Raw genomic sequence first — 24,209 nt, 5'->3', positions numbered from 1 at the left:
CTGCCTTGAGTGGCAACTCTTCCATTTGCTATGAACATAGGCAAACATCTGAGCTTCTTTCTTCATAGCTTTGACAACCGTGCTCAGTTATAACTTTCCATTGAAAGCACTGGTATGGTAAGTACTGGGTTTTTCTTGTCCAGAAGCCACCCAGGGACTCACAAGGTCTCAATAGGTCTATCTCCCTACATTACAGGAAGAGAAGGAAATTGCTGTCCAGCCTTTTCTATGTAAGTGATAATATTCAGGATACATATTATTAACAAGGGCTTAATTTTAAGAGTGGGAGTTCTGGAGTCTGTAATATTTAGTTTCAAATCTTGACTCCATCAGTATTTTGTGTGATGGGGGAAGCTTATTTATCTTTTCTGTGCCCAGGTGTCCTTATCTACAAGGATTTTGATAGCACCGACCTCCTAAAATTGTGATGAATATTTAATGAGATAACACAAGTATAATCCTTGGCATTTAACCTTACTGTGCAGTAATTTCCCCATAAACAGCAGTCAAAGGTTTTGAAAAACTAAAATTATAGACTTGCAAGGGATCTAGAGATTTCTTAGTCAAACATCCTTCCTGGTAGACCTACCACTTATCGGGAACCACCATGTGTGTGCCAACTTGCTTTCTGGATGCTTGTTATTTATTAGTTACAGTTTGTAAGGAGCTCTACAAACTACCTATCATTATCCTCATTTTCCTAATGATGGACCTGAGGGTGAGTGAGGTTAAGTGACTTGCTTAAGGCCACAGTTAATACCAGGCTAAACCAGATTTTTTTTTTCTAGGTCTGTCTGTCTTCAAAACCTGTGTTACTTCTCTATACTATGCTGCCTCAACAGGTAAGAAAGTCCAGAGAGAGGAAATAAATTGCCCAAGATAAAAGAAAAATAATAGCTCAACCACAATTCAAGTCTTTGAATCCTGTGCTGGTATAGTTTGCATCAGCCCTCAATGTCTCAGTCAGCACCACACAAAGAGATTTAGATCAGCTCTATTCAGGACATCTGTAGGTTAAAATAAACCACATGCTATGTGTTGGCCAATGATGGAATTTGAAGACTCCTGTTCATAGGTGGAAGCAAAGGACATTAAATACCTTTCGACTGCCCAGGGGTATGAACTACAACTTTAGTTTTTTTCACCGCAAAACCTAATTTCTAAGCTTCCCAGCATCACTTCTAGTCCTGTTCCCTATTGGATCTGTGCCTCAGTTTCCACATTTGGAAAGGGAATCATAACACTTCACAATGCCATTGTAAGGAGGAAGTAATCTTAAAGCACTAGGTATAATTCAGTATACACACAGGTGCACACCCATATTTAGTTTCCTTCCTCCCCCATAAATACAATTTTGCCATATAGCTGCATCTTAATCTCAGCATGGGGAGGAGGATATTCTATAGGATAAGCCCTGAACTGTGAGTAACCCTGACCCTTGTTAACACCAAAAAACATCTCTCTATCAGGACTCTCCCTCAATGATGGGTGGTGGTGACAAGGAATCAAAGTCCAGTCCTAGGACATTCAGCAAACATTAACTACCTCATTAGTGATTGCTTCACATCGAGCTCTATTGTATGCCAATTAATCACTTACACAGGACCATGAGTGTGGACAGGTTGGTCACAATGATGAATGAGCACCACACTCAGGTGCTTTCAGGAATAAGTCACGTGGAAGAGGCAGGAGAGCCAGGTCCAGTCCCCATCCTGTGATGAGTCTGTGTTCACAACCAGTCCCTTTTATTACTTTTGAGAAAATGATTGAGTATGAAGACCAAATCCCAGCCCAGTTCAGCTGGCGGCAATCAGCTGAGTGCCCTGGAGTGAGTCCCTACACAGGTCCTATTTATGAAGAAGGGAGACAGACATGGTTAGAACGACATGGCTTTGGATCCCAGCAGGAGTGCACTTCCTGGCTGTGTGGCCTTGACTTCAGGGGAGCTGGCTTCACAATCCATACGCATGCTGAGTGTTTCTCCATAGTCCACAGTAGAGCTCTATTTATTTGAATGTTTACAATAGTGTTTTTGTTGGATTGTTTGCCATGGAAAATCATTTGGTCTGAACCCTTGTATTAGTTTCCTATTGCTTCTTTAACAAATTACCATCAACTATATGGCTTAAAATAATACAAACTTAGTGGCTTAACACCCAATGCCTTACAGCTCCTAAAATCAGAAGCCCAATGGGTCTTCCTGGACTAAAATTAGTGTCGGCAAGACTGGGTTCCACTAGAGGCTCTTGGAGAAAATCCATTTCCATGCCTTTCCCAGCTTCCAAAGGTGCCTGCATTCCTTGGATCTGATCTCCTGTTCCATCTGCAGAGTACATCACTCCAGCCACTGCTTTGTCATTCTGTCTCCTCCTCTGACTTTTGGATTATACTGGACCCTTGTCATTACACTGGGACCAACCACATAATCTAATATAATGTTCCCATCTCAAGGTCTTTACTGCCATCATATCAGCAAAGTCCCTTTTTCCATGTAAAGTAACATAGTAACAGGCCTTGAGATTAGAATGTGGAAATTTTGGTGGGATGCATTGTTCTGCTTATCATACTATCTTCTAGTCAGTCAGATTCAAATCACATGACAGTCAACACAGGAGAAAGAGTTTAACCTCCAATGGCAAACCGCTTTGATGATAACAAGGAAATGGAAGGGAAAATAAGTTGAGATGAAAGAAAGTTATCATTTAGCAAGGCTAACTTGATCAAATTGAACCGATCTGTTCTTGGTTTCCATCTGTGAAGTGAGGATTATAGGCACTACAAATCGTATAGATTTGTTGGGTTTCAATGAGATAATATTCACAAAGCCTTTGGAACAGTGCCCAGCACATTGTGGCATCTGAAGAATTCTAACCCTGATGTCTGAACTTCCTCATAATTACTATGCCATTCACACAAGAAGAAAGGAGCCGGTTGTTGAGTGATCAAGGATAAGTGTCATTATGGCTTTCTGACACAATATGGCATCTCCAAATAACTCTCAGAAACACCTTGCAGACTTCTCTTGCCAGATTTAACGACACTCTTAGATTTTAGTGGTGCTAACATGGATGGCAATTTAGAACTTCAAGGCATTTTCTCCCTTCATCTCCACAACTCTCTACCCAGAGGTCAGAGTGGTTGAGCCCAAAGTCACACCACTGAGAAGTGGAAAGCCAGGTTCTAGTGTGCTTTTCCAACGCCAAACCCCTTGCCTTCTCCACTGTGCCCTGCTGTCTGTGTATTCCCTCATATCCATGTCACACTCGGGTATTATGGCTGAGAAAAGAAGGATAAGAGAATACAACAGAAACTAACAGGAGACTCAACTTCAAAACAGCTGTGAGTCATCTGTACAGAATGACCGCTCATAATTTCTATTGCTGACATTTTCTTTTGAGGATGTCCCTTGGGCTCAAAATACTGGCGTTGGAGTGAACTGGGTTGGAATCCTGGTTCTGTGACTTTCAGAACTCAGTGATATTCAGCAAGTCACTTAACCTGAGTCTGGGTGCCAGCTCTGGCTCAGGGAAGGCCCTGCGTTACTGTCTTTTGGGCATAACTGTAAAAGTGAATGTAATTGTTGAGTGACAGATTAGTGGGGTCAGGCTACACTTATGGAATTGTTCCAAGGCAGGTTTGATTGGATTACTTCTTCTAGAACTCTTGCAATTAAGTGGAAACAAAGATAGAGGCTAATTGGCAGGCTTGGCTGAGGTGAGCTGGCTTTCCTTCCGTCAGTCTTGCCCCTATTTTCTAGGGACACATACTTGGGGAGATAAATATTTAGATTTCAAGAAGTCATACTCACTTTCTCTGGGGCCATCTCCCCTCAGCTGGATATGAAGAGTTACAATTTGGAAGGTGCATCATCAATCCAGTGGCAGCTATTCTGGAACTGGATTGGAGACACTTTCAAACCTAATTAAAGTGGTCTCCCTTTTTGAATTTGCTCCAGGTATCCATTTATTGCCTGGGCTAGAAACTAATTTGTAGCAAGATTTGGGATCCAGGCCCTTATACTGGGAGGTTTGTAATATGTGATTAAGCTAAACCATTTAGTTTAATACCAGAGAAGTAATTTGAAGTAAAAGAGATTACATTCCATATTCCCGAAATGAAATACCCTTCAAAGTATAAACAGAATTAAATTGCATAAAAGTATTTTTTCTGAAACAAAGTACCCATTTCAGGTGCTTTCTGAACACACACTTTGAAATCTCTGCCTTAGAGTCATTTCTTCAACCATAAACCCAATCCCTTCATATATAAACTTGGTGCCTTTTCTCCCCATTGTCTTTTTATTTTTTATTTTCTCCTCCTTTCTAATCTCATGCTGACTCTTTCTATTGCATAAAGAATAAAGTCTAAAGAATGGCTAAGATGTTGTCAACTACTTAGCACAGTACCAGCACATAGAAGGCACCCACCAAATCATAGCCAACATCAACCCCGTCATCATTTGTCTAGAGACCCTCTCATCTGGAGAGTGAGGGAGGGTGGGAGGAGATGACAACTGAAAACCAGAGAACCAGTAATTGAGAGATCTAATCTGTGCCTAACAATAGTTTTCACTGAGTTCCCCAAACGACTCTGTTATGTGGATCTGGCTAACTCCATATTATAAAGGAAGAACTGAGGTATGGGTACGTTAACACTGCTGCTCATAATCAAATGTCTACTTAACTCTCATTCAACTTGCACATCTCAACTCAATCACTGCCTCCTCAGTGAAACCCACGCTGAACCCCTGGACAAAGTCAAATCTGCCTGGTATACAATCTCCATCATGCACCACCACCCACCCCCTCTGTAATTCTTCTCACAATTGCATGTTTACTTTTATTTGTTTTATAATTTGATTACGATTTGTCTCTGCCAAAACTAAATAAGCTTCTTGTGTTATTTTCTCTGCAGTCTTTAGCACACATTGGTACTCAATAATTAATTCGTGAATAAATAAATTAAAGAATAAACAGATGAATTAAAAAGACCAACAATAACAAGTGCTGACGGGGATACGGAGAAAGTGGAAACCTTACACATTATGGTAAAATTGTAAAATGGTGAAGCCACTTTGGAAAACAGTCTGGCATATCTTTAAAATATTAAACACAGAGTCACCATATGACCCAGCAATTCCACTCCTAGGTATATATCCAAGATAACTGAAAATATATGTCCACTCAAAAACCTTTACATGAATGTTCATCGTATCATTCTTCATAAGAGCCAAAAAATGTAAAAAACTCAGACATCTATCAACTAATGAATGAATAAACAAAATGTGCTATATCCATACCATGGAATATTATTTGGCAATGAAAAAGAATAAAAAAACTGACACATGTCACAACATGGATGAATCTTGAAAACTTTATATTAAATAAAATAAACCAGTCACAAAAGGCCATGTATTATAGGATTCTATTTATATGGAATGTCCAGAATAGAAAAAGCATTAGACAGAAAGCAGATTAGCAACTATCAAGGACTTAAAGAGAAAACAATTGAGAGTGACTGCTTAGAGATAAGGAGTTCCTCTTTAGGAATCACAAAAATGTTCTGGAATTAGATAGTGGTGATGGTTGCACAACTGTGTTCATGAACTAAAACAAAACAAAACAAACACTAAAATAGACACTTTAAAATGGTGAATTTGAACACAGAGGATTTTTAGAGCAGTGAAACTATTCTGTATGATATTGTATTGGTGGATACATGCCATTATACATTTGTCCAAACCCACAGAATGTACATGAATTGTGAGCCCTAATGTGTACTATGGACACTGGGTAGTTATGATGTGTTAGTATAGGTTCATGGATTGTAGCAAATGCATCAATCTGATAGGAGCTGTTGATGAAGGGGAGGTTGTACATGTATGGGGATGAGGCTGTACAGGACATCTTTGTAGCTTCTGTCCAACTTTACTGTGAGAACCCAAAACTACTCTAAAAAATAAAATCTTGTTTGAAATGGTGAATTTTATGGGTAATATGCCAATAAAACTATTATTTAAAATTGAACCCACAGAGGTTTGGTAGTCTCTTTTCTGGGCCCTTTCATGGCTCTGTCATTATTATATATGACCCTTATATTTATGAACGCTTTCTAATGTATATATTATTATACTTGTATTTTACAGGTTAAAAACTAAGGCTGAGGGTCATAAAGTGATTTGCTGAAGGTTTTAGTTAGTAAGTGGAGGTAAAGGGGTTGTAATTGATGGATCTCTAACATGTCTTTGGACAACAATCTCTTACCAATCTCCTTTGAGGTCCTTATTTTATTGTTTGGTGAAACTGATACTTGTAAAGACTGTCCAGGTTGGAATCAACAGTGTAGCCTTTATCCATGACATCACAATGCTATCCCCATGGAGGTGGGATGGATTCAAATCAATAAATACCTTCCCTGTATCTAATGATGGAAGGTTGTTACATAAGCAAGAGATCCAACAACCTTACTTTTATTGGGTGGAAACAAAGGACCAAAACATCTTTACCAGTAAAAATGATCGGAAAACACAAGATGAATAGAGGAGGGAAGTGTTAGGACAGTAGGGAAATATAATCGTTGATGGTCATTTGGAACCTTGCAGCCACAGGAGGACAAAGGCCAGGAAAAACTTGCTGGACACCAGGAGTCAGACCATGTAAGTCAAGACACCTGATCACACACCTGCATTCCATCAGCATTCCAAGCTCACCACCTCAGCCCCAGACCCACTGACCACAAAAGCTTCCCACTAGTGACTGCATATAAGGATGAAACTCCAGCTTCTGGGTGCTGCCATTATCGACCCAATGTCTCCTTGGCTCAGGGCTGTGCAGCCCTTCCCTTTGGTTATTCCACTCCCCATCCCCTTCCCTTAAATAAATTCAATTTTTCTGTATCCACCATCTGATGGCTATTTAGCCTACCCGAGTGCACTACCCATATTAACCTTTCATTTTGGTGGCCCCATGGGGAGCTGAGAATCTTGGTCCTTCATTCCCTCTTCTCCAAAATAAAGTGACTCACCCGTCCAGTAGAAATCAGAGGGTCTGGTGGTCTGGCACTTGTGGACGAAAAGGGTCCATATGGTAACCTGGATAGCTCAGGCAAGGCCTGCGGGAAGGGTCTTGCAAACTCGGAGACCTAAAGTAAGCACCAAGGATTGTCTGAAATTAAAACTTTTAAAATTAAAAAGCAATCTATGGTAGGTAGTCATGTCCTAGACCTATATATCCCCCAACAAAGATCAACTTTGATCTTAACTAAGCCTATTGTCTTTTTGCATCTAGGAATGTCAGGGTAACTTGTAACTTCCCTTTTTTCCAGACCCCTCAGGGCACAACCAATGTGCCAGGGCGCCAGGGGGGAGACCTTGGATTCCCTCATTGTTATTGTTATCTGTTAATTGTTGACAGTTAACTATTCCTGAGCCCACCTATGTAAAAGAAGCACATGTCTATAATTTTACTTTTTTATCCAACCCCAGAGGTTTCCCCACTTTGCTTTATCCCACCTCCCTAATTTATCACCAAAGGATTTCAAGTAACCCAATAATGTCTCCACTTTGGATGGTAATTTATGAAACTAAGGGGAAAACAGCCATTCTCCGGCACATTATCTCAATACCCTGAGATTCTACTTCCCGGCACTTGTCCACAGTTTGGCTCAAATAAACTCACAAAAATTTTTTACAGGTTTGAATGTTTCTTACATTAACACACTCCTGCCGCTGCTTGGGAGTCCTGAAGGACTTGGTTGGTGTTGGACCCTGAGACTAAAAAGTCTTTAGGGGCCTGGGAGGGGGGTTGGGGGAGTGAAAGGGGAGAAAGTGGGGCTTCCCTTCTGGCTATCCCTGTATGGGCTACCAAAATGAGAGGTTAACATGTCTGTTTGGGTCTTGAGGGCAACTAATGGGTCATCTCAGAGTAACAAGATATAGCTCTGTCTGAGGAGGCAGCCCTGTGAACCCAATCCACCATTTATGAATGCCCTTTACAGGAGAACTGTGCAAATAACCCACATGGGCCCAGCCCAGGTCTTCCTTAATGGAAGGTTGACAGTTACAGGTTTTATGAGTACAGGATGAAAGATTGACACATCCAAGGGCAACTCTCAATGGGCATTCGGGTCTCACCAGCTGCTTGGTATTGTTTTTCACAGCATGGCTTTCCATGCTGCAAATCATTAAACCTTCAAAATCCCAAATTCCTTAGCCCTGCGAAATCTCAGCTGATAACGTAATGTGATCACTCTCTGAAATGCAATGCTCTCTGGGGTGGTGCACATTTGCAGGTTAAAAACAAGAGTGGCACATCACTCTGAGCACAGAGAAGATCAAAGAGGTGACAGAGAAGGTCTAGGATGTCAGTTCTCAAAATTTGGGTCTTAAGGACCATTCACACACTTACAAACTTTTGAGGTCCCCAAAGAACTTTTGTTTATGTGAGTTATGTCATTTGAAATTTACATTTTAGAAATTCAAACTGATAAAACTTTTAAAGATTTATCTATTCACTCACTTAAGTAACAACACTAAATCCATTACATGTCAACATAAATAAGATTTATTTTAAAATAGCCATAGTTTTCAAGACAAAAACAAAATTTATTTATTATTTTTTTAATCACTTAAATGGAATTTTATTTATTTTTAATATTTATTTATTAAATTGATTGGGGTGACATTGGTCAACATGAGCATAGAGGTTTCAGGTGTGGGTTTCTATGTTACAAGATCTGTATATTGCACCCTGTGCCCACCACCCAAAGTCAAATCTTCTCCTGTCACCATATATTAGGACTTCCTTCCCTCCCCAACCCCTCCCTCTGGCAACCAGCCCTCTGCTGTTTGTGTTCACAAGTTTCAGTTTTATATCCCACATATGAGTGAATCATGTGGTTCTTAGCTTTTTCTGTCTGACTTATTTCACTTAGCATAATGTTCTCAAGGTCCATCCATGTTGTGGCAAATGGTGCTTTTTCATTCTTTCTTACTGCTGAATAGTATTCCATTGTTTGTATGTACCACATCTTCTTTATTTAGTGCTCTATTGTGGGACATTTTGGTTATTTCCATGTCTTGGCCACCATGAATAATGCTGCAATGAACATGGGGATGCATATATGATTTCAAGAAAAACAAAAAAAAATCTAGTGAGAAGAGTAGCACTGTTTAACGTTTTTTGGAAAATTCCTTTGATGCCTGCTTAATAGACTACAGCTAGATTCTCACATCTACTTCCATATTCAATCTGTTATAATTTATTTTGGGGTTGAAGTATTGTCAGTTATTGTTTGATCCTACACTAAAACTCAACAAGAAGTATTTCTTAAAAATTAGTTGGAATGTAGAATCTGAAACCATACCAATAATTATTTTTGTATTCTGTCCAATTAAAATCCATTGGTCTATCTTGCATTTTGAATGGTTCTTTAGCCCATGCATGATGGATGATTCATTTGGGAAATATAGATTCCCTCAGTTAGGCAGATTTTTTTTCTAAATATTTTCACATTTCATTGATAAGATATTTTTAAAAATACATATTTGTTAATACCACCAATCTCATCCCAAAAGTATTCAAGCACTAGGAAGCTGTCAAGCTCACTGTTAGACACACAAGTTTTCCAAAATTCTAATTTTCACTTGAAAGCTTGAATTTTAGCTTTGGCAACACATACGGTCAGTTGTTTTCCTTGAAGTGACAGGCTCACCTTACTCATTTGCAAGAAAGTGTCTGCCAAATACCCGAGTCTGAATAATTTTAATTTGTCAGTTGCAAGTCCAAGTACAAATGATGCTGGCTGAAAACAAGTGGCTAGTTGAGCTCACAACTCAAGCCATCCCACACCTGCTATTCCTTGGGGGCAATGCTGTCCTTTGCTGGGCAGCAGAAGTGCTTTCTGAGTCCTTCCCCCTTCATCACACAAAACATCAGGAAATGTGTCTTCAAGGGGGGAGATTTAATGAAATTAATAATTTTTACTGTTTTATCAAAGACATTCATAAGAAAAATTGGCTTTTTATATTTGCTTGTTTTTTTATTGCAAGGCCTGGTAGCGAAGAATAAAATGACAACTTGTACAAGTGGCTGCTGCTGCTTTGATCCCTGTAAAGGCAAATGCATGTTCATCTATCACAGCTTTTGCACCATCGGGACCACTGTCAACACAGCTAAAAAGGCAAAGAATGTTTTAGTACTGTGAAAACAGTTTCCACCTTGCAGACTCCCTGACAGAATCTGGGGGATCCACTGGAGTCCATGGATCACGCTGCGAGGACCATCGATCTAGGGAACAGTGCAGCCCTAGGAAACCTAACTGACCACAGCAACGAGGCACCACTGGACAGTTTTCCCTGGAACGGGGCGATCAGGTATTCTTTCGAGGAACCTTCCACTGGCCACAATGTGGAGATGTTTTGAAGGGAAGTCTGACGAGTAAACACAGGAAAACCTATTGGGAGCCCAGTGCGTTCATCTGGATGAGAAATGATGAGGGTTTCAGGTGGGGCAGAGGAGGTGGGGTGTGGGGAAAGCCCTGAAGAGCTGTGTGAGGGTGGCTGTGTTATGAATCCTATATCCAGACCTCAACCCCATCACCAGGCAGGTCATTAGAGCTATAAATTACAAATTAATCTTTAAAAAAAAAAAAAAAGCCAGGGAAGAAAGTGTTGCGCGTGAATTCTTCCCCTGCCCTGTGTGTGTGTGGATTTGATGACTCTGGGTTTCCTCAGCAAAAGTCAATGAAACAATTAAGTCTCTGCCCATTTTTCCTCATCCTGATCTCAAACAGTGTTAAAAAGGCTTGCACTACACTTTTCACACCCGGGCCTGTTAATAATTCATGCGCTCCCTTTCTTCCGTTCTTTTGTCTTTACTGCTTAAACCCAGTGGAAATGTGGAAGCGTTCCTTTGGTTTCTGAATGCCCCATCCTTACAAACATTCAAACAGCCACCTTTTTAAGGCCAGTGTTTGGGGCTGCTGAAATCCCTTCTGTTTTCCACCAGAACCCCAACAAGGGATAAAAATTGATCTTTGCTAATTATGTCAGCTTGCTTTGTGACAAATCCTCAGTTTCATTTAAATAGCTTCGTCCAGGGGTCATTATAACTCAGCTAGAGACAGGGATTCTATTGCTTCTCAGAGTGTGGTTTGTGGGCCTGCAACATCGGTTTCCTTCTGGAAAAGGGTTTTTCAACTTTGGCACGGTTGATATTTGGGGCCAGGAAATTACTTTTTGTGGGAGCGGCATCCCTGGCCTGCACCCACTATATGCTAATAGCACCACAGTCCACCCCAGTTCTGAAAACCAAAAATGTCTCTGGGGGCAAAAGCACCCCAGCTGAGAACCACTACCCAAGGCCTCGTTAGACATGTAAACACTGCAGCCCCTCCTAGAGCTGGTGAGTCACAGTCTGCACGTTCCAAGACACTAGCTGACTCATCGGTGCATTAAAGTGTGAGAAGCACTGGGCTGGAGCACTGGTTCCCAGAGTTGGCTGCACATTGGGGCAGTGATGGGCAACCTTTTGAGCTTGGTGTGCCAGACTTCGCCAAAAAACTGAGCATAACTCGGGTAGTGTGTCACTTTGAGGAAAAAAACATTATTTCGCAAATGTTTCATCCTCAGGAGTAGCACATGTTTCATCCTCGGCATGCGGCCGCCTCAGCGGCCGCGTGTCATCAGAAATGGCTACGCGTGTCAGTGCTGACACGCGTGTCATAGGTTCGCCATCACTGCATTGGGGTCACCTGGAATCTCTAAGAAAATTTTAGTGCCTGGGCGCCACCCCCAGAGATCCTGATTGAGTTGGTATCGGTACAATCTGAGGACTGGGATTTTTTAAATTTCTCCAAGTGATTCTGATGTAGCCAAGTTTAAAACCACTATTTCTCGCATAGGTTAGCCCTAATCCTCTCATTTTTGCAGATGAGGAAACTAAGGCATAGAAGAGTCCAGGAACTTTCCCATCTGATAATCCGTAGAGCCAAGATCCGCACTGAAAACCTGCATCGTGCTTAAGGAGCCCTAATAATGCTCTACTAGTCCTGTCTAGCTCCTCTGACAGTGGGACCATTATTTGTCTATTTCTTTAATTTCTCTCTTCCTAATTACATGGTAAGGTGCCTGAGGGCAAGGAGCATATCTATCTGTCTGGCTTGCCATACCCAGGTGTCTCCCTGGTTCGAAAACACCCTCATACACAACAGCCAACATCAAGGTGAGTGAATGGGAGAAGAAAACGAACAAACAAAGAGCTAATTCTGTATCTCTAGGTGCCAAAGCCCTCTTCTCCACTGAGGAAGTCAGAAAAAAAATGGCAGGTTCTGTCTGTGGCTGAGAGAAGCTAGATGTTCCTCCTGCCTGCTCACTGACCGACCTCTCAGGCTCTATTCTGCCAACTGAAGCCAGAGGGGCTGAAGTCCAGGCCCAGGCAACAACCACAACATCAGCATCTCCAAGGGGAGACTTGACCACATGGTAACAGTGAACCTGGCATTCCACCTCCAATCCTCCCATCTTCATGTGTGGCCAGGCCAACCAGGTCTCTTTGTAGATCAAGACACCAAGGTTCAGAGTAGTAGAGACTTGCTCCTAAGTATTGGGGAGCTAGAATTCAGGGGTAGCCTATGATGCCAGCCCTACTAATAATCTGGCAGAGAAAGGTCCCTCTCTGGGTGTTCTAGGGTCAGGGAGACACTCTGGATGCCAGGCCCAGCTACTTTTTCCAGCCTTGTTTCTCACTTTTCTCCTTCCTCCTCATTTCTTCTAATCCAATAGAATTTTCCATCCACACTGACTCCCCTTCACTTCCTCGAATTGTTGTCTCTCACCTCTGAGCCTTTGCACATGCTGTTCCAAGGGCCTATAGTATCCCCCACAGCTCATTCTTCTCCATTCTGCAGGTCTCAACTCACATGTTAACTCCTCCAGGAAGACTTCCCAGACCACTCCTCACCACGGAGATCCTCTGATTTAGGTTGCTGTAGCACAGTCTCATTTCTACCACTGTATCCACAACACTGTCTGATAGTGATTCCTTGTTTAATGCTCATCCCTAATATATGATAACCTTTGGGAGGGCAGTGACCATGTTTAAGTGCTTCACCTCATACTCCAACAGCTAGCATAATTTCTGGCATGGATTGTGAGCTAAATAAACATTTATTCAAGGAATCAATAAAGCAAACAATGTTCACAGCATCCCAGCCAAGACTTGGGCCTCTAGGCTCCCTTTCAGCTGGGTCCCAGACTGGAATTAGAACAAAGGGGTGCAGGAAGGGAGAGGAGAAGTTTGTTTTTATTGGCATATTTGGAAAGTCGCATTATTTGTCAAGTGATCCAAAAACATCAGTCGCCAGATTCCTGCCTCCATATAAGCCTCCTCTGTCTTCAGGTCTCCTGGATAACACCTGAATGATAAAGGAGAGGTTGCTAGCAGCAACCAAGCTCTGAACCATGTGTAAGAGGTGAGTCCATCCCAGGGCAGGGAGTCAGAGCCTGGCTAGGCCCCGCTGAAGATAACTATGACCACACTCAGAAGACCTACTGGCGCTTACAAGGAATGTACCACCCAAGACAGGCATTTCGCCCAGTAGGACACTTGAATGCAAATATTTGCATGACTAAAACTTAGCAAACAGGGATATGCATTGTCCTGGGCCGACTCTGGGATGCATGGCTGTATGTGTGGCTGTGAATTTCTGTAGGCAGCTCAGCAACCAGAGCAAGGAGAGAAGTTCCATTTGGCCATTTGGTGAAGATGGCTGCTTGGAATCCCACAGAAAGAAGTGCAGACCTTCAAGGATCATGTCCTTCCTCCTTCTCCTCCAATTCCTCTTCCTTTTCTTCCTCCTTTTTTTTTTTTTTTTTTTTTGAATAATTTTTTGAGGTGAAAGTCTTATAACATAAAATTAACTATTTTAAAGTGAACAGTTCAGTATATTCACCATCTTCTGCAAGTCTATCTGGTTCCAAAATATATCCATCACTCCAAAGTAACACAGTAACACTCCATATCCATTAAATGCTTTCTCCCCATTCCCCATTCCTCCAGCCACTGGCAACTACTAATCTGCTGTCTCTATGGACTTGCCTATTCTGGACATTTCATATCAATGAAATCATAAATCTGTGGTCTTTAGTGACTGCTTTCTTCGACTTAGCTCAGTGTTTTTGAGGTTCACCTACATTGCAGGTTCACCCACATTGCAGCATGCTCAGTGCAATTTCCCTGATGGCTCTTCCCACCCCTTGTCACCCCCAGAACATCCTCAAACCTTACAGCTGCCCGGCAAGAGGCTCTGCCTTTCCCCTCAGAAATTGCTTATGGCAAATGATAGCACAAGTCCTTCCAAGTGGATTGAAAAATTGCAGGTTAATGTGGAGATGAGTACACTAACCCACTATCTCATCTACAGATGTGGCCCTGTACCCTGACATTGTGAATGGCAAGAGGTGGTTCCCTCTGGGGAAGCAGATCTAAGGGTCCACATTGCTCTTCTCCTTTTATTTCTTGTTCCCTCCCAACATGAGACCACAGCTGGTGCTTTGACACAGAGGTTGAGTAGCTAGATCTCAGTGCATTGCAATTTTGTCCTGACGCAGAATTGTCAAGACTTCCCATTTGAAAGGCAACGGTGGTTTGGAATGCCAACAATATGCTCTTGCTTTTTGACTCGCTCTGTGAACCCCACAGGGTTTTAGAATTTTTCCCCCCAATTTTTGGGTTTAGATATTTTTAAATCCAGTGCAGCACAAAGCAGAGTGTACCAGTGAATTCCTGTTTAGATCTCTGTGCGTTGCCAGCAATGAGCCTTAGAGGGGCTGAGTTTACATTATCTGTGTGGAACCCAGCAGCTCATGGTCAAGTGTGGACGAGACCAGCTGGGAGCGTCTCCCTTGCACTTCCGTCCAATTGGAGAGTGCTGAGAGGCAGGGCAGAGCTCACAGGCAAGCCAATGCCCTCTCTCAACCCTTAGCATCTCTCCTCTGGGCTATTGCTATAAGAGTTACCCCCTCCGGCTCATGCTTTCCATACCCCTACACAGCAGCCAGAGCCATTGTCTCCCCAAAGGGCTGACTGTTTGCTGTCATCTTTAAAATCCTTCAATGGCTCTCTAACCCGGGCAGCAGGGGTTCACCTGGGTCTAGCCCGCTCCCCATCCCCTCAGCACTCTCTAAACCACAGATAGGCAGGCCAACCTTTTCCATAAAGGGCAAAGCAAATATTTGAGGCTTTGCAGGCCATCACTGTCTCTATTACAGCTACTCAACTCTGCCCTGTTGGACCTCTACTGCTCTTGGACCTCACACAGCCACACACTCATGCTGATGAAAGAGATCTGAGGTCCAGACACTCAGTGTTCTTGGTTTTTTGTTTGTTTGTTTGTTTGTTTGTTTTTAAATGAAGCTTTGGTTTACAGCAGAAAAGTCATGAAGGGTCCTCATTGAGTGTCTCGGGATATGTGCAACGATACATGCAAAGATTGTCCCAGCGGGTTGCATTAAAAATGGATGTTGAAAGTTAAAATGCTCTACACCAGCATCACCAGCTACTTCTAAACGGGTGAATCCTTCCCCCCGACATAATAGATGGGTTCCTGCTGCCTCAGCCTTTTGGGAAAATAAGCACCCCAGAAGCCCCTGTGCAGATTTTATTGTGAAGCAGGTGTAAAAATCAGATGGCGCTCTCCTTACCGCCTCCTGAAAACCTGCTGATTTATGGAAGCTGGGAGAGATTGCATCGCAAGGTTGAAATCAGTACTCTCCCTTTTCTTGTGTTCCCCGTACCACTTGGCAGAACTCAGAGAAGGGTCCTGGTGCTAAAAATGGGAAAATAAATAGCTCTGAGAGGGTGTGTGAGAAAAAACTAGCCATTTTATCAACTGTGAAAATAACAGAAGAGCTGAGACGAGGGAAGTCAGAAAGAGAAACAATAATAGTAAAAGTGGAGTCTCGGTCCTGCCTATCACATTTACGTGATGTGGTCTTGGGCAAGTAAAGTAAGTACACTAGGACTGACACAGGTCGCTGGATGCCTGCCTATGTCCAGTATCTCTTTCTCTCTTAGAAAATGTTACTCTGCTAAGAGACGATTTTCCTAGCCTCCCTTGAAGCTAGGTGCAGCCATATGACATTGAGCTGTAAACAGAAATGTGGTAGCCAACTTCCAAAAATGACTTTTAAGAAGGGGTATGGCCTTCCACGTCTACTTTCTTGTCACCTGGAATGTATGTATAAATAATGGCTGGAGCTTAAGCAGCTCTTTTGGACCATGAGGCAGCATGCTAAAAATATGTCTCTGGTGATTTCATGAAACTGCCATACCAACCTTGAATTGCCTTGCTTCAGTTGTTCTTTTACTTGTGAGAATAAACCTTGCGTTTGGAGATTTTTCTGTCATGTAAATCCAAATATAATTGTAATGATACAAGTACCAACTTCATATGTTTGCTGTGAGACTTATAGCCAATGTGAGTGCAAAGTGCCTGGGAGGAATACAGGATGATAATCTTTTCACTCACACACACACACACACACACACACACACACACCCTCCTTCAAGTGATAGTCTTCACCAAAAGTTTATTATCTATACTAATAAAAGGGGAATATGCTAATTAGACTGGGAGACTTTCCGGACGTCCTTCTGGACAAAAGCCATGGTGGTGGGGCCAAGGCAGAGGCAGTTAGGGGCGATCAGGCCAGGAGGGAAGGGCAGTTGGGGGTGATCAGGTCAGCAGGGGGGAGCAGTTGGGGGCGAGCAGGCCGGCAGGCAGAGTGGTTAGGGGCGATCAGGCAGGCAGGCAGGTGAGCAGTTAGGAGCCAGCAGTCCCAGATTATGAGAGGGATGTCTGACTGCCGGTTTAGGCCTGATCCCATAGGGAAAATATATGGAATTTTGTCTTACTCTGGATGCAAACTCAAAGATTATTATTACACAAGGAAGGATTTGGACCTTGTTAAATTTAGTCATTTTAACTACTTTGAGTTTCAATTTTTTTTTAATCTTTAAACTATTAAACTAAAATAGCACCTAGTCTCAAATGATACAGCAGGCCCTCAAATATCATTTCGTTCAACATCATTTTATTATAGCATTGATGAGATGCCTTAGGAACTTAACTCTTGTTTATTCCAATTAGCCCATGGTAAATTGGTTTTGTTATAGGTCGTTTCTCCTGAAGTCCCAGAACCTATCGACAATGTTAAACTCCCCATAAGACTTCTACACTTGAATGTCTAAAACCCAAGGCTAAAACAAAACTATTACTTTATTTTTAAGCCTTCTTCTCTCCGTGATCTTCCTCCCAGGAAACAACACTTCCCTGTCAGTCTGGCCCACCTCCCAAGAGCTACCCTTATTCCCTCCTTTTCCCTCCTGCATCTCATTCATCAGCAAGCCCTACTGAATTCCCTCCAAAGCTTCTCCCAAATCCATCCATGCTCCCTGCACATCCACACTGCCTGATGCCAGACCCCACTGTTTCCTTCCCAACTGCTGTGGCTCCTTGATTGGTGCTTTTGGTGCTGGTCTTGTTCTCCTAAAGAAGCCAGAATGACTTCTTTAAAAACGACTATCAGATGATGTCACTGAGTCTGATGAAAACTGTCTAGTGAGTTCCTAACACAGTTGAGTATACAATCCTTACCCTGCCTTCCTCACCAGCATCTCCTACCTCTCTCCCTCTTAGTTCCTCGGCTTTAGTCATGTGGCTGTATTTCTGTTTTCTAAATGCATTGGCTTTATTCCTGCCTTGGGATCCATGTGTCTGCACTTCCCCTTTTCTGCAAAGCCCTTCTCCCACATCTTTGCATGGTGTCAGATTTCAGCTGACTGGCACCTCCTCAGGATGCAGTCCCTGACTACCCTCTCTGAAGACCCCCTCCCCCCAGTCTCTATCACATCAGCATGTTGTAGCATCATTTTAACACATGTGCATGCCTGGTGTTGGGGGTTTATTTATTTGCTTGAAACCCCCACTAGACGGAGCCCCATCGGAGTAGGGACCTTCTATGTTGTTTCCACGGCCAGATCACCTATTCTCAGCATTAGTAGGTATTCAGTAATTATTTCTTACATGAATTGATAGATCATAACAATCAAAGTATTGAAATCAGCTGGGTTGATTTGATTCCACTACAGAAGTCAATATTGTTAATATTAAATTCAAAGTGAATCCAAACAGAATTGTTAAGATTAATGCAGCAAATATTCCATATTTCAATGGACTGTCCACCGTACCCACTACTCCATACTACACCCCATCACTACAGCCAAAGACTTTCCTTGGGAGCCAGTGGTCATTTCTTTAGCTAAACAAGCTTAGAAGGGACTAAGCTGCTTATCAATAGTAGGTATGGGGGGGGGGGTAGAGCATAATAAACATATTTCTCCCATTTACATTCACCCCCCTTCCTTCTCTTTCTATCGGCAAATTATAAGGGTTGTTAAGAGATTATTGAACCACTTTCACCAACTATAGTTGATGGGCAAAGCTTTTCTCTCTAATTAAGCAAATCCTAGAGATACATGTCAGCAGAGGGAAGATTTTTATTTCTAATGTCAGGCAGCCAGGATTGAGATAAGCATTTTCTCACCTGTTTTGATCTCTGCCTATGAACAAGCTAAATGCAGTCCACCCCACATCTGTAGGTACCACCCTCAGGCACACACCCCAGGTATGGAGCCTTTAAGTATAGCAAACAGAAGAAGAGCAGAGAAAAGGCTTGGCTCGAGCTTGACAAGGCAGAATGATCCAAATGTGTTAATACTTTTATTGAACAGAAAACACAGTGAGTTAATTAGCAATTAAGTTAATAAACCAATTCCCATTTTCTTCACTGAATCAAAAGATTGCAGACTAATTTTCTAACCGTAATTCACTGCTTATTAATGATTTTAAACAGCGGTTTTGATAAAGCAAAGATGGCAGAATGGTTTAATAACTGGAATATCATTAGTTCAGGAGCCAGAGATATTCGGGTTTAAATCTCAACTTAACCCCTTGTAACCTTCTTAGCTTCAGGTAACTTAGCCAAACTCCCTGATCTTTCATTTTCTCATCTGGTAAACAGAGATGAGACACTTCCCAGGTTGAAAGTATTAAAATGGGATGTTCCCGGGCATAAAGCACTCTGCCTAATGGGTGGCATTAAGGACGTTCTCAGCAAATATTACGTCCGTGCCCATCATTATTGTTGTCAAGCCCTGAATCTAGACTTTATCAGCAGTGATGATCATTTCGTCTAGTCATTTTTTCAGCTGGTTCATGTACAAGTGGTCCAGTTTCTTCATGTGCATTTTTTAATTTGAGTTTTTACTCTCTCTTAAAATAAAATATAAGGTCTTAACACAGCCCCTAAGAACCTGGTTAACCTGGGTCCTTCCTACCTTTCCTACCTTGGTTCTCATGTCAAATCCCATCACTCCTCGTGCTCAACACTCCGGACTCAACATCCTGCTCTGCATTCCTCGAACCCTTCAGTGCAGCCCTAAGTCTTTGCATGTCTATCCTTCTCCTCCTGCAGGCTTCAGGTCATGAGCCCCCAGAAGGACACTTCATGACTGTGCTACAGAAATGTCCTCCCAGCCCTCTCTCCCATGTCTATTTCAGGCAGGACTCTTATGTACAATCAGAAACCATTCTTTCCATGTCTGTTTGCTTGTTTAACTTCTGTCTACCTGCTGGGGTCTGTGCTCCTCCAAGCAGGGGACTTAGCAGCCCCTGCTCTGAACAGGCTCCCAACAAGTGTTTAATGAATAGGCAAATGAATGAACTTGGTATCATGTTTTGACTTGGTTTGCTCCAAAAGGACACAGGACAAGGATTTGGGTGCAAGTGGTTTATTTGGAAGCTAATTTCAGGGGGCGGGGCGGGGGGGGGGGGGGAACAACCACCACAGAAAGCTGCAGAGACTGAAAGGAAGTAGGAGAGTGAGACAGGGAAGGGACAGAAACTGGGAAAATGGTGGATTTTTGTGTTCGTTACTAATATGGGCAACTGGAGCTCTTCCTAGGGGCACTAGGAACAGAACAGACATGCCTCACACCCGCTCAGAGAAATATGTCTCTGTCTCTCCACCAGTTCACATGAGTTACTGATTGAGGGCTACTAATTCTTAAACATTCCCAGCTTGCTTCAACACACAGGCATAGTGGGCTTCAGTGGCCAGGGAAAGCACTCAAGAAATTAGAGGGGCTGGCAGTTGCAAATCTGGCAGGGTGTTACCCAAAGCCCTAAGTTCCAAGGACATACATGATAGTGACCTTAATTGTTGAAACAAAACTCAGGGCACACACATAGCCCAGCATTGAAAATCAGGGCCACTCCCTCAAGTCTACAAACCATTGCCGAACACACAGATACAACCCAGAGATGATGAGCAGAGCGGGTACCTGGGTGGTACACCCACCTTTTCTGCTCTCTTCCCAAATCACATTTTGAACAAAGCCTAATCAAAGAAAACAAAGCCATTCTCATCAGCACTAAATAAAGAATGAGATGCATAGCATGTGTGGTTAAATACCACTCTAGACATCTATTCAAGCACAGAGGGTCACCTCAACAGTGGTCTGGGGACTGGTTCTGGCCTACAGTCTGACATGGTTCTGAAATAACCAATACCACATTAACAAGGTTTATGCTACAATTTACTCTGTACACAGTGCTATTAAAAGTCAGTGATGAGTGAAAATAGCCTTCAAAATTTCATGTCAACGTTCAAACCCTAGATGGAGTTTTTCCTTTCCACTTTCATTCAAATAATTATCTCCCCGGGATTAAATTATATTTTTTAATTCGATCGTGTCCCATTGCTGTATGCTTATTTTATTTGGATGAGGGAGAAAGGTATCTTAATTTCTCATAATAAGAGCTTTCGTGAAAGCTGGAACTTCAGTGACATGGCAGTAATCAAAACTGAATTCTATACAAGAGGTAAATTATATTGCCTTCCAAATTAATTTGCAAATGGTCACAATGCTAATAAAATGCAGGCAAGCTGGCGATTTCCCTTTTGCAAAGCCCAGCTCCTCAATAACCAGAAGCAAACTCGCTGAGGAGAACAATGTCAGCCGCAGTCACATGCCAGGAAGCCTGAATGTGTGGGGCAAGCTGCGGAGACTGAAGCGTGACAGATTTGGAGGAAATCTGCCTCCGATTCTTGTCTTTGGTTTTCTTAGGTTCTGTGGCCAATCTTGGAAGATGCCAGGATCCAGCCCCAGAAACTAGAATGAAGAAAGGACTCCTTTTAGGGTGCGGCTCTACAGACTTGCTAGCTCTCTAATCTCTTCTTCAGGAAGGTCTTTGTGGCGAAACCTTATGCCCATTTGCAACAGGGTTTCCTTCAGCTTATGGCTGAGTCTGTTAGCACCTTGAGCAGCTTAAAGACAATGAATTGGTGAGTGTGTATTAGTTTCCTATGGCTGCTGTAACAAATGACTACCATGAACTCAGGGTCTTAAAGCTACACAGATTTATTCTTTTGCAGTTCTGGAGGTCAGCGGTGAATTTATTTCCTTGTCTTTTGCTGCTTCTGGAGGCCAATGGGGTTCCTTGGCTCTTAGAGCCGCACCACTCCAACCTCTTCTTTCATCCTCCTCTTTCTTTCTCCTTCTTTGACCTTCTTGACTCCCTCTTGTAAGTACCCTTGTCCTTATGCGCATCTGGATAAGCCAAAATCATCTTTGCATTTCAAGACCCTTAATCATATCTGCAAAGCACATTTTGCCATGGGAAGGTAACATGTTCACAGTTCTGGGAATTAGGACATGGACATTTTGGGGGCCATTATTCTGCCCATCACAGCGGTAATCACCATTGTGTCTCAAGCACCCTAGCCCAGAAAAGCCATATCCAGGAAACATGGATTTATAGTGAAACAGCAATAAAGGGAGGAAAGTCAGGGCATGTGCTTTGAGTATGAAATCAGGTGGGCTGGCAATGAATCCTGACTCTACCTTGTTAGACTGACTGGCTCCCAGAAACTCTATGAGCCTCAATTCTTCACCTGAGTAATACTTAGCCATGTTGAACAGTTAAGATAATTCAATAATGCCTGCTGAGAGTCTCACCTGTGCTTGTTACACTCAGAGCTCAATAAGCTCTCACTGAGACGCAATGAAACTAGGGATCAGCAAGTGTTTTTTTGTAAAAGGCCCAACCAGTAAGTATTTTCAGTTTTGAAAACCACACAGTCTTGGTAGCCACTCTGCTGTTACAGCACAAAAGCACCCATTTATAATACATAAATGAGGCTACGTTCCAATAAAACTTTATTTATGGACATTTGAATTTCATGTCATTTTCACATGTCATGAAATAATTTTCTTTTGATTCCCCCTCCCCGCCCGCAACCACTTAAAAATGTGAAAACATCCTTGACTTGTGGGCTATTCAAAAACAGGCAGCAGGCTGGATGTGGCCCGGGGGCCATCGGTCGCTCAACCCTGAACTAGATGATCTCCAAACTCCCTTCCATCTAAGGGTCTCTGATTCTATTAACCACAAAACAGTGTTGGAGGAAAGACAGAGTTCAAACCCAAATTTCACTTCTTTGATAGCATGGTTACCTCCAGTAGCTAATTCACCCTCTCTGAGATCTGTTTTCTCGCCAGCCAAATGAGAAAGACATATCTCATATGGAAATTACAAAGGTTAAAGTAAGCAAATGACACAATATTATGTCCAGCTTGGCTGCTGTCACATAATAGGTGCTCAGTAAATGTTAGGTACTCATCCATATTCATTCACTTGGAGGAATTCTTCACTGGAAGAATTTGGCTCCAAACTGACCTGCTTTCCAAGAGGCCATTTCCAATAGCAAGTGGCAATGCTGAAGGAGAGTGTCGGACCCAGTGATTCACCCCAAGTCCTGATAAATAAGAAACAGCAGTGACTCTAGGTCAGTGGTTCTCAACCTTTCTAATGCCGCGACCCTTTTAATACAGTTCCTCATGTTGTGGTGACCCCCAACCATAAAATTATTTTCGTTGCTACTTCATAACTGTAATTTTGCTACTGTTAATATTTTCTAATATTTGCAGATATTTGCTAATCATGTAAATATCTGTGTTTTCCAATGGTCTTAGGCGACCCTGCTAGCGGTTCATGACCCACAGGTTGAGAACCGCTAGCAGGGTCGCCTAAGACCATCGGAAAACACAGATATTGACATTACGATTCATAACAGTAGCAAAATTACAGTTATGAAGTAGCAACGAAAACAATTTTATGGTTGGGGGTCACCACAACATGAGGAACTGTATGAAAGGGTCGCGGCATTAGGAAGGTTGAGAACCACTGCTCTAGGTAGACTGATCTTACTTGGCCAAGACTGGGCTTGATAGAAGGACAGTGTGTCTGCTGCCGCATCCTTCAGAATGCTCCCCTTCCTACTGAGGTTGGAGAGGAGTCCTGGGGTTGGGTCCAAGGTTAACTGAGGGCGAATGGCGGGTAAGGAATTTCTCAACTCACTGAGAGTAAAAGAAACAGAGGCAAATGTGCTGTACATTGTGCATCCTATTCAATCTCCCCTTCCTACACCCTCCCCATTTCCCTATCCCACCATACAACCGAACTCTTTTCCCACGACATCCATGGCAGCGAACGGAAGCACGCAGTGATAAAACACCAGCTAAGCGTTTACATCATCTCACAATCAAACATCTCCAAATCTGTTTATCTGATCAGCCCCAAATTCTGTCAGAGCGTTGACATGTGCATTTCTAAATAATTTCAGGATGTCAACCTGAATAGACCCACAGAATCAGAAAGTTAATTATCTTTGACAACTTTGCCAGCTAATTTCCTATTTCTATGGAGCAAACTGGGGGAGCCTCTTTCATCCCCTCTTGTCACAAAGGATTTATCAATCAAATCAAGGCCTAAAATCGTCTGCCCAGGCATTCTGGCTTCCCAAAGGGGCGTTTATCTGCTTGAAATCTCGCCGACTACCCAATGACAGCAAAGTTGACATGAAGCAGGAGGAGCTGCTTTCTTTCTGGGTGAGGCCCATCTCCCCCAGCTCAGCACCCCCACCCTTTCTTCCTGCTCTTGTCTCTATCTGGCTATACTTGTCATGCCCCAGTTTCCAAAGCGATACCAGCTTCAACTCTGGATTTCAGCTGACAGGTCCTGCCAAACGCCAGGGCCCTGCCTGTCCAGGCCAATCCGCTAGCCCTCAGGAAGGTGGGCCCTGGGAA

The 24,209-nt window shown here is 42.7% G+C and overlaps 1 long non-coding RNA gene across 1 annotated transcript; it reads left to right on the top strand.

The window, feature by feature from the left end:
- The first annotated feature begins 6,415 nt into the window (after nt 1-6,415).
- Nucleotides 6,416-12,118, top strand: LOC129147726 (uncharacterized). The gene is made up of 3 exons (XR_008554996.1): nt 6,416-6,655; nt 10,049-10,372; nt 11,930-12,118. It is a non-coding gene; the product is annotated as an uncharacterized LOC129147726 (long non-coding RNA).
- The last annotated feature ends 12,091 nt before the right edge of the window (nt 12,119-24,209 follow it).

Source organism: Eptesicus fuscus, chromosome 21, assembly GCF_027574615.1.
Source record: "Eptesicus fuscus isolate TK198812 chromosome 21, DD_ASM_mEF_20220401, whole genome shotgun sequence".
Lineage (NCBI taxonomy): Eukaryota > Metazoa > Chordata > Mammalia > Chiroptera > Vespertilionidae > Eptesicus > Eptesicus fuscus.
Note: the sequence above shows the minus strand (reverse complement) of the source record. Positions and strands in the feature narration are given on the sequence as shown.